Source organism: Cryptomeria japonica, chromosome 6 (genome assembly GCF_030272615.1).
Source record: "Cryptomeria japonica chromosome 6, Sugi_1.0, whole genome shotgun sequence".
Classification (NCBI taxonomy): Eukaryota; Viridiplantae; Streptophyta; class Pinopsida; order Cupressales; family Cupressaceae; genus Cryptomeria; species Cryptomeria japonica.
Genome location: NC_081410.1, coordinates 148,701,153 through 148,713,541, shown reverse-complemented (window position 1 = coordinate 148,713,541; position 12,389 = coordinate 148,701,153).

Genomic DNA, 12,389 nt, shown 5'->3' with positions numbered 1-12,389 from the left:
GAAGGGACAGAACTAGAGAGGGTATAAATAGAGAGATGAGATATGTAGAGTGTGAGAGAGAGGTTAAATACCTAGATGAGAGAGAGGGGGGTCATAGAGATGGGTTCCTAATGAGATATTGATGGATAGGTATATATGTGGAGAGGGAATGAGGGAGAAACCTATAAATTTGAGAGGGAGAGATGGTAGGAGGGAGAGGTGATGACCTAGACAATGGAGAGAGGGAATAGATAGAAGACTAAAGAGATGAGTAAGAGGGGATAGATGGAGAGGTCAACATGGAGGAATTCGAATACCTAAGGAATGATGAAGTAGATAGGTTTAGAGGGAGAGATTTCATAAATGGATAGGGGTAAGGGAGAGGGAGATAAATATGGAGATGGAGGAAGAGAACTAGAGGGTGGACAATTAGATATGTGAGAAACCTAGAGGGAGGGTGAGAGGTAATGAGGTGAATAGGAAGGGAGGGAAAGCCCTAGATATGGGGAGAGAGAGGATAGAAGGGATAGGTAGTGACCAAGAGAATGGAGAGGGAGGGGAGAGAAATAATAAGAGAATGAGAAAGAAGAAGAGAGAGGGAGGGAGTCAAGGATAGATATGGAGTTAAGGAAGGAACAAAAGATAGAGAGGCTGGGATATACCCAAACAGGGGAGAGGGAAGTGAGAGAGATAGAGAGGGATAGAGATAGGTCTAGAGTTTGGGGAAGATAAAGAGAGTCAGATCTACATAGCTAAAGAATGCTAATAGGAGCATGTTGATTACTAAAATTTGATATGCTGATTACTGAAATTTGGCTGTCTAAAATTTTATATGATCCTCTAAAAACTAGAATCTACATTATAACTCCTATAGTGTTGAAACCACTCTCAAACCTCCTGCAAATATATACATGAAATATAACTTAAAGTATAAGAATCTTCTTTCTTATACTTAAATGTTATATTTCATGTATATATTCTCCTTCCGGGATGGGTATAACTTGTGCCCAAAATGGGAAATATGCACACTCACAAAACCTTCAAATGCAAAAAATGACTTTTCACATTTGGCGCCCGCCAAATGAAAAAAATGAATTTTCACATTTGGTGAGCGCCAAATGTGAAAATTCAAAAATTTGAATTTGGCGAGTGCCATATTTGGCACTCACCAAAAGTTTTGCATGGGAAAATACCAATCCTTTGGGTTGGTTTTTCCTTGGGCATCCAACCCAAAGGTTTGGAAGACCTTTTCATGCCAATGATGCGTTTTTATGAAAAGGTAAAAAGTGGCACCTTTTTGGTACCACAACTTTGTGCACTTACCCAAAGGGGGAGATTGTTGGCAATTGACACTCATTGCAATCATATGTTGTCATTGATGGAAACAAGATTCTATTGAAGGCATCTATCAACATTTTGAGGCATACACCAGCTGATACCGGCATTGAGTATTCAGGGTCATCACCAGCACCGGCACTGACATCCAGCATTTCAATGATGCCGACATTAGTCTGGGTCCAAAAGGTTTTATTGTAAAATCATTCTATAATTATTGTATTGGGCCAACATTGTATATCTTTTGTATTGTAAGCCGACATAAGGCATATTTTTTGTAAGGGTATATAAGTCAGTCTGTTAGGTCATTTTGAGGAAGAGACAAATGGACAATGTATATGACATGGTAGCAGAACTATGTGATGTGAAGGATATGTATGAAGGTCATTTTGTATGCAAATGTAATATCATGCTATGATCAGTAGATAGTTTGTAAATAATTCTTGGAGGAAGAGGAGATACTGGTATAAGGTTTAGGGTTTATGAACTGGTACAAAATAGAGCTTTAACTAGAACTCTTTTTGGCATTGTAGATGCATTTTGTGAGTTCACCAGTACTATTTTATTTTAGCAGAAGCTTGCAATCAGTGAGACTCTTTTGTGTTGAGCAGTGTGCTCTAGGCAGTGTGCCTTCCTGCATGTGCAGGCCCCCATGCTATGTAATATCTTTCATATGGCCAGTGAATTCATATTGTGGGTCACAAATCCCACCATGGTTTTTCCTCTTTGAGGTTTTCCATGTATAAATTCAGTGTGTTATGGCATTCATTCATGCGGTTGGTTTATTTACTTCTGTAGCTAGGAATTCAGAAATCATCACAAGCAAATATCAAAACTAATCTAGCTCAATCACAAAACTAAAATGCAATGATCTATCCTAAACACACTCAATAAAGACATGAAAACAAAGCATACAAAACTAAAGATTATGCAAACCAATTGTAGATCTAAATGCTCCTTCATGTGGCTCCATTGTTCTTCTTTCTTCTCCAAATAGCCTTTGTTTGTGGATCTCACCTTCAAGTGCATACACCTAATGTGAAAGCAAGATTGATATTGGCACAAGAGTACTCAAAGTGTGATTGATTAGATAAAATGATTAGAAATTCGACAATCTTAATATTCTCATTCTCATTAGTTGGGATTGAAGAAATTCATCCAATTTATAGAGAAATTGGAGAAAAAGATCAAATTAGCATGATTCAATTCGAATGGCAATTGCAAATCAAACATGTCAATTATGACAAATTATGACAAATTATGCACTTTCTATGCAAAATTTGATTGATTGATAATTCATGACAATTTATGACAAATTTATATGTCAAAATTGATTGATTGTCAATTATGACAAATTATGACAAATTTCTATGTCATTCCCATGAAATTAGGAGAAAAATAGGAGGGAATTGAAATTAGAAATTAGAAAATTAGAAAATTGAAATTGATGAAAATTAGGAATTAGAAATTGATGGAAAATAGGAAATTAGGTAAATTAATTAATAATTTATCATTTATTAATTAATTCACAAAGAGAGGAATAATTAGCCAATTAAATGAACATTTAATTGCGATGAGAAGACTTAGGATAAATAAATAATTTATTAATCCTAGAGAGAGAAATGACAAATAGGGTTAAATGATTAAATCACGGAACCGTAGAAGATGAATTAGCAATGCGAGAATGAAAATTAGGTCGTGATTGAAGATAATTAATGTCAATCATGATTTTGAATTGATAAATGACCAATGCGATAAATGATTTGATTGATTGACAAACTAACCAAGATTGATAGGCGCCAATTGACAAGGAACAATGACTAATTGATCCAAATTGACATGATTGAGAAGGATGATGATGATCAATGACAAATTGATTGCAAAATGACAAAGCTAATAAGAGGACAAAGGACCGATGACAAAATGGATTGCAAAACGACAAGATTGAAAATGACCACGATCGATGACGAATCGATCACAAAATGACAAGATTGAAAAATGACAACGATCGATGACAAATCGATTGCCAGATGACAAGATTGATAAGAGGACAAAACCCTAATTAGGATTGACAATGTCCAAAATGATGACAAATGAACACGCACATTGATGCGATAGGATAAGATTGACCAAATCATGACTGAAGATTGTTGTCGACAAGACCAATTCTGGGAGCGAGACAAATGAAGAATGTAGAAGAATGATTCAATGCTCGCAAATGATAAAGAGAAAGTGTGAATCATAGAAGAAATGTTAATGCGATGCAAAAACCCTAAAATAAGGCAATGCGCAAATGTTAAAGTATGACTCCGTAAGCGTTGACCATTTTTAAGTGTCTACATTTTGCCCCTCTTTGAGACAATGCGATTTTAAGCGTTGTTTCAAAGAACAATAATGAAAATTCCCCAGACAATAATAATGGCATATGCATGCCTCCTCGAGGAATTGGCCGGACACATGCAAAAAAGAGGCCAATTGATCGATAAAAATGATGAGATCGAACGCACTGACAATCAGAGATCGGATGCAAAAAGGACAAGCAATTTAAGGTGCAAAAGAATGCGACCAACATAAGATGGAGAGAGTGCACGTCCATCTATGCACTGACAAAGATCTATAAATGAGACCAAGAGGGTGAAAATTGCTCATTTGCACTAGCCAAAGAGGAGGATTTGTTGCTCTCGACAAGGACAGTTGCAAATAGATGGTGAACATTCCAATGGTGGATCACCTTGGAGAACATGTATGTACTTACAGATGACCGGATGATGCAGGAGCAGCGGTATGGACCTCAAAAACCCATATTTCCAATTTCATGAATTTTGATCGCTTGCGGGACATTGCAGGGCCCACAGGGGATGCAGAAACTGACTTCTACGCTTGTGTAGGGCAAATTTTGTGCTTATGTAGGGTCTTTTGCACTTGTGTAAGGGTACACAGGCATAGGTTACATGACACAGGCGCAGTTGTGCATTTATGACTCAATTTTGGTTCGAAACTACATGCAAATGATCCGAAAAGGGGGGATAAGGGTAGGATAGGTCAAAATAGATAGAGAACACCCTAATTTGGCCATGAAACAAGAAAATGCAGCCTGTAGGAACAAAAACCCTAATACTGACAAAATGTGCCCCAATTGTGATGCAGAGTCGACAGTATCCATTGATTACACGAGAGAACCGACCATACTATTTCATGCTATGACATAGACTCAGGAGCATGGACAGAGATATCCTAGCAGGACTTGGGATATATTATGTCACATTCATGCCCAAAATTAGGGCAAATACAGGATTACTTACCGCATTGGCAAAGCAATGGCATTCAGAGACCTCCTCATTCCATCTAGCGACTGGCGAGGCAACTGTGACACTAGAGGATGTATGGCGCATCCTCCACATTCTGATACATGGGGAGATGGTGGAGTATGACTCAGTGATAGGAAGAGATGCGTTATGCAGGTTATTCGAGTGTGACGCAAATGATCTGGATATCGTTGAGAGGGAGATCCGCTGGGAGACCATGGCAGTAGAGTATAATTAGCGATATGTGGTGATAGCAGTAGTGATAGCATGCCTACTAGCAGGAGATAGACGAGGACATGGATTCCCTATTGGATGGGAAAGAGTGCTAGAGCGGATGGTGACAGAGGGAACGGTGTACGCATGGGGACCATGTGTGCTTGCGATGCTGTATTTTCAGCTACACCAGATAGCATATCAGGGGGTGTAGACTTTGAGCTGTGCAGTCACATTGCTATAGGTATGGGCATTTGAGCACATAGCCATATGTCGACCGATTACAGAGAGACAGGTGGTACCACACCGACCATATGTGTACTGCTATGGGGGAGCACTAAGATAGGGTCCGTTTGGATACATATTGTACTGGCGACATGAGCTAGACAAACTGAGAGAGTTCACATGGAGACCATATCTTGATTGCCCTAGATGGTTAGGTGATCATGAGGAGCTACCATATTGTAGATAGGAGAGGTACCTGATTGGGTGACCAGTGAATCGCTAGAGAGTGATTGAGATGTACCTGCTAGAGAGAGTTAGATGACAGTTTGGAGAGAGGTAGGATGTACCTAGGAGGACTGCTCACTTTGCCCGATCGCATAGAGAGACGAGTCAGTGGGGGAGTATGATTCAGCCACACATAGCATATGCCAACTTTGCACAGTTACACCAAAGACAGTGGGATTGGAGGTTAGATGTGGTGGATGCCGAGATGACAGAGGAGTATAAGATATGGTTTGCACGACGATGACTAGTGCCATTGACTGATCCTGATTTTCTAGTACCGAGGAGACAGGAGGACTTCCCACTCATAGGAGAGGAGGAGGGAGATGATGAGGACAGAGATGAGGATGAGGACGGTGATGAGGATGAGGGGGATGATGATGACAGAGATGAGGAGGAGGATGACGATGATGAGCCAGACTCAGCTAATCAGGAGACATTATAGGATATTCCCATAGACCCGGAGACAGCTAGCATAGAAGAGATGGAGATGTGCAGGGTTACTATAGCAAGTCAGCAGGATCATATTGCGACATTAGAGAGACAACAGGATCAGTTCAGAGTGGAGATAGCCAGACTCACAACAGCTCGAGATATAGCAATAGCTCAGGCACAGTGAGAGGAATAGAGAGTCACTGAGTTCATTGGGTTGATTAGAGATGCCAGTGCACGGGAGATGGCACAGATGCTGGTAGAGACTGGAGAGGAGATACGCCATTGGAGGATACTATATGAGGGCGTCGTTCCACTAGAGCAGAGAGTAGTGTCATATCAGGCACGATCAAGGATAGAGAGTAGGGCACGCTCTCAGAGGTCATTGAGCAGCATGGGGGTGAGTGGACCTATGAGACCACCACAGCCAGAACCAAGAGGGACATCATCCATGAGACATTGCAGGGATGAGGAGGATAGAGGGAGCACCCAATGACAGAGGCACGTACTCCTTATGACAGACAGATGACATATGTAGCTTGATATTATGTAGTTAGCCTGTGAGCCATACTTAGGACAGACAGTCCGATTTTGTACTCCGATATTATTGTGATATGTGATATGATATGCATCAATATGATGGGATGCAATGTGTTATGATTTGTAGTTATTTTTTTTATGTATGGATGACTTATGCACTATTTATGTACCATTGTGGAACGTGTATGGATACATTTTTATGTATTTTTAATGCATTTATAATATGAAATGGATAAAATCCTTGATATAATGCGTGATACTCGATGTAATGCAAATGTACTAACCAATGAATGCAGGATGCAGCATATGTGGATTGGAGATCAGAGCACTAGACTGAACTGACTATCCAAACTGACGGAAGAAATGTTAGTAAGAAGAAATGAGACAGAGGATAGTTAGAGATGAAGAAAAATTTGCTTTCAATAATGCACTTTATAGGTGAGAACCTTTATTTTTATGTAGCAAAATGGATGCGTAGCATCATGGCATTGAAGGCCAGAGCTGAAATGTAACCCTTTTTGCAAAAGACAGACACATCACAGATAAAAAAGCAATCACAACAAAAATGAAAGGGACCATGAACCATTCCGGTCACTCTAAATCACTTAGTGACATCATCGAGCAACATAGGAACATGATCGAAGCCAAAGATAAATCAATAAAAGGATAAGAGGCACAAATTCAACCAAGTCAAACAAACATCTTGATCTTCATTGTCAAAAGCTGAAAGTGCTGATAGGACGATCATGCTGTCAGGTTTCAAGACATGTGGTACCCCATCTAAGACAGGACACAGTCTAGTTTCGAGTATACCACACCCTGTATAAGACCCATAATATCAGTGACAAGGACAAATTATTTTGACGGAAATATTTCATTAATATGACAATGGTGATTAGTTTGAATGTCTGGTTTGATCAAAAAAGTTCATCTGTTAATGCATGATTTCATTAAAGCACCATGTGTGATTGCGTGTCATTGGAGGTACGCTTAGCGAGTTGTCGATGCATAAAGGGGATTTATTTTTGTTTTTATTTTGCTTTTCGAGTTTTACAATTTTTTTATTTTTATTTTTTTGTGTTCATTTTTTTAGGACTTTATTTGACTTTTTAGGGATTTTTTCAGGACATTATTTTTCAATTTTTTTTGGATTATTTCAGGACATTTTTAATTTTTTTGGATTATTTCAGGACTTTTTTCAATTTTTTTGGATTATTTCAGGACATTTTTCAATTTTTATGAATTATTTCAGGACATTTTTCAATTTTTTTGGATTATTTTAGGACATTTTTCAATTTTTTGGGATTATTTCAAGACATTTTTCAATTTTTATGAATTATTTCAGGACATTTTTCAATTTTTTTGGATTATTTCAGGACATTTGTCAATTTGAAAGTTCCGGTGATTGATCATGACAAGGGTAATACACCCAAAACATATACAAACCGGGACCAAAACATATGGACAAGAAACTAGAGTATGCAAGACAATGATGCTAACCAATAACAGGCCTGAAATAGAACATTGGGTCAAGAGAAAGATAGACATGATAGACCGGTCGAGAGAAAGCATAGCTAGAAGTCATGATAGATGACGAAGCGATGATCTCATTACTCATGGCACCTGATTGCTAGGTTTTCACCATGGTACTTTCCCAAAGCGCTTGTTTGCCAGGTTTTCACTAGAGGGCAAATCATTTTTCTTTACTCTTTTTGCTCTTTTTCTTTGCTTTTCACTTTTCTTTTCTTTTTTGTATTTTCTTGATTTTTTTTCATTTTTTTTGTATTTTTTTAGGATCATACTTGAAGAAGTGCTGATAGAAAACTATGCCCAATACTTGCGAAGGTGCATGCTATTTATAGGATCGGACAAAGGTTCACCTTCTAGAGTGGCGAGCTGATATGCCCCCGAGCCATAGGCTGTAGTCACTATGAAAGGCCCAACCCAATTAGGTTCAAACTTGCCCTTGATGATGTCAGTAGACTATGCATTCTTGGGGTTTGCCTTTAAAACCAGGTCTCCCACTTCGAAGTGTCTCCCTTTGACCTTCTTGTTATAAGAGCGACGGAGACGGTTTTGATATGCTTGCAAATGTGTCAGGGTTGTCTAACGTTTCTCATCTAATATTCCAAGCTGGTGGAACCAAGATACTCTGTGTGTCTCATCATCAATCAGAAGTTGCAAGGAAACCCGCAAGGAAGGAATCTCCACTTCCAATAGTAAGATGGCTTCCGCACCATACACCAAGGAATAAGGTGTTTCCCCAGTAGGTGTGCGGATAGAAGTGTGATAGGCCCATAGTGCTGGATTCAACTGCTCATGCCAATCTTGACCAGTGTCATTGACGACCTTTTTCAGGATCTTGATAATGGTTTTATTTGATGCTTCAGCTTGACCATTACCCTGTGGATAGTATGGACTGGAGAAACGGTGTTGGATATGAAACTTTTCATAGAGTTCTTTGACATCTTTATTCTTGAAGGGTCGACCATTATCTGTGACTATGGCAAGGGGTAACCCATATCTGCATATGATATAATTCAGCAGGAATTTTGAAATTTGGACACTAGTGATATAGGTGATGGGGATAGCCTCAATCCATTTTGTAAAATACTTTGTGGCTATAATGATGAACTTGTGTCCATTTGCAGATGTCGGGTGAATCTTGCTAATAAGATCCAATCCCCACTGAGAAAAAGGCCATGGAGATATGACAGAATGTAGATCTTGGGCTAGTGCATGAATATAATTTCCATGGATCTGGCACTTTTATCACTTCTTAACAAAATTGTGAACATCTTTTTCCAGAGTGGGCCAATAATACCCAGCACAAATAAACATTTTGGCTAAGCTTAGACCATTGAAATGGCCCCTGCATATACCATCATGAACCTCGTGTAAAGCCATTTGTGCTTCATCAGAATCCAAACACCTGAGGAGGGTATGGTCAAAGGAACGGTGGTAAAGGGTGTCGGCAATGATGACATATTTAGCCATCTGTTGGATAAAGGCTCGGCGTTGATTAGCGGAAAGGTTAGGTGGTAAGGTCTGGGATTTCAAATATTGATATATATCATTGTACCACGGGGAGTTAGGACCAACAAGAATGCACATCACATCTGCCATCAGAAGGTCAAAAGAAGGGACAAGCAATTGTTCGACCAAAAATTCACACTTTTCCATATTATGGGGCATATTCAACATGGAAGCAATTATAGCCATCGCATCTGCCGACTTGTTTTGCATTCTCAGAACTTGACTGAAATGGATAGCTGTGAATTTTGTCTTGAAAAAATCTACCATGTGCTTATAGGGAATAATCTTTTCATCTTTTGTTTCGTAGTCATTATTGACTTGTTGGATGACTAACTGAGAATCTCCATAGACTTGTAAATGAGTGATGTTCCAATGGACCGCTACTTGAAGTCATGTGACCAGTGCTTCATATTCTGCAATGTTATTGGTACAATGGAAAGTTATTTTGTAAGACTTAGGAATAGCATCACCTTGAGGGGTGACAAACAATATGCCCGCTCCGGACCCGAACTTGGTATGGGACCCATCAAAGTATACTTCCATTCATTAGAAGATGTAAGAGCAAAGGTAGATTCATCTGGAAAATCAGTCAACATGGGATGATCATCATAAAAATCAGTCAACATGGGATGATCATCATAAATGGGAGCCTCTGCAAGTTGATCAACTATGACTTGTCCTTTTATTGCCTTTCGCTCCATATACTCAATATCAAATTCACTAAGGATCATCACCCACTTTGCCAGACGACCAGTCAAAGCTACTCTGCTAAGAAAATATTTTAAGGGGTCAATTTTTGCAACCAGCAATGTTTGGTGATTTAGCATATAGTGTCAGAGTTTTTGTGTTGCAAATACCACTACTAAGCATGATCGTTCAATAGTTGAATAATTCAGCTCATACCCTACGAGTGTCTGGCTAATATAATAAATAGCCCGCTCTTTGCCATTATCATCTTGCTGAGCCAAGAGGACTCCTAGTGCCGTTTCAGTTGTAGAAATATACAATATAAATGGCTTTCCTTCTATAGGAGGCATTAGGATAGGCGGCGATAGCAAATAGTCCTTGAGAGCTTGAAAGGTTGATTGACATTGCTCGGTCCATTTAAAAGCAACTCCTTTATGCAATAGATGCTGGAATGGATGACACTTGTCTGCCAACTGAGCTATAAACTGCCAGATTGATTGGAGCTTTCCTTGCAGACTTCTTAATTGCCGGAGATTGGAAGGAGGAGGCATATCCATTATTGCTTTAACCTTGGTCGGGTCGACTTCGATGCCTCAGTGATAAACAATGTATCCTAATAATTTTTCAGTTGTGGCACCAAACACACACTTCTTTGGATTAAGTCTAAGCTTGTAGGTCGCCATTTGGTCAAAGATTGGGCCCAAGATGGCTAAATGACTATCTCTTGTGACAGATTTGCATAACAAGTCATCAACATAGTCCTCCATCAAAGTATGCATGAAATCATGAAAAATTATCGTCATTGCTCTTTGATATGTTGCGCCTGCATTTTTAAGACCAAAGGGCATCACATTCTAGCAATAGGTGCCCCAAGAATAGGTGAATGTGGTTTTATGCTGATCTTCAGGAGCAATGCAAATTTGGTTATAGCCAGAGAAACCATCCATCAATGAGAGAATCTCATATCCAGCAGTCATGTCAACTATGATGTCTATGTTTGGCAATGGAAAATCATCTTTAGAGCATGCTTTATTGAGATCCCTAAAATCTGTATAGATTCTGATGCCCCCAGTTACTTTGCTAACTGGTACTAAATTGGAAATCCAGTCTGCATAATCAATGGGTCTGATAAAGCCCACATCTAGTAATTTTTTCAGTTCCACCTTGACCAAAAGAGCCACCAGGGGATGCATCTTTCTAAGCTTTTGTTTGACGGGCTTGGCATCTACTTTCAATGCAAAGTGATGAAGGACTAATTCTGGATCAAGGCCAGGCATATCTGCATAGGACCACGCAAAGCTGATCTTCTTCTCAAGAAAGAAATTGACAAAATCTATCTTTTCTTGTTTTGATAGAGAGGCAGCAAAATGAATGACCTTAGGGTTGTCAGGTGTACCCAAATTGATTTCCTCGGTCATTTCCACAAGCAATGTTGATTTTTCTTGACTTGATAGGGGTATGTCCACTCTTCCACCTTTGGGCACCTCAGAGAGGTTTTCACCCGCAGGTATGTCTTTTATTTTTACTTTTGTATGATCAGAGAGTGCCTTATGGTTTTCACTCAAAGACCTATTCTTTTGATTTTTTTCTTTTTCTTTTCCTTTTTTCATTTGATGATTGGAAGAGGGAGTTGACTCCCCAAAATATGTTGTGGAATCCAAATCAATAGCAAATCCTGCCTTATGATCACCTTGTGGTATGCCTTCCTGTAGTCCAAGGAATTCTGCAATTGCTTCATCATTTTGAAAACAATCCAATGTGAGTGGTTCTTGTTGGTCATGTTGGATAAGCTGGGGATAGATGAGGGGCACGTCATCATCAGTTTTAAGGAGGGAGAGGACTGAGATGGTAAAGATGTAAACATCTATGATATCACTATCTGAGCTACTAGAATCCGATTCGGAGCTTGGGTCCCAAAATGACTCTATCCAAGCATGAGGACATGCTTTAGGAAGAGAAGTTATTTCATGTTTGTCTTCCATAGGCAAATTATCAGGGTCAAGGAAAATATTGTCAAGGGCATAGGAGCTAGAAGAAAAAGAACTCCACTCCCATTTATTGGAATCAGTTCGGGTCGGGTATCCTCAGGTGTTATTTCATCATCAGAGTTATGCCCTTTTCCACATGTGGTCACTTTAGTAGATGAGGATCCAATTCACAATGGTACAAAACCTAACCCTAAAGTTGGAGGTCGCATCTTGGGTATAATAGGTTCTAGCCTTCTCTTCTTGTTCGGGCCTAAGCCACTGCAGCCATCATATCCTTTCTTCTGTAGCATAGTAAATCCTTTGTCGTATCGTTCCACTGGTAGCTTGATAGGTGGGGTCTCGGTTGGATCCTTATAAAGCCAGTCTA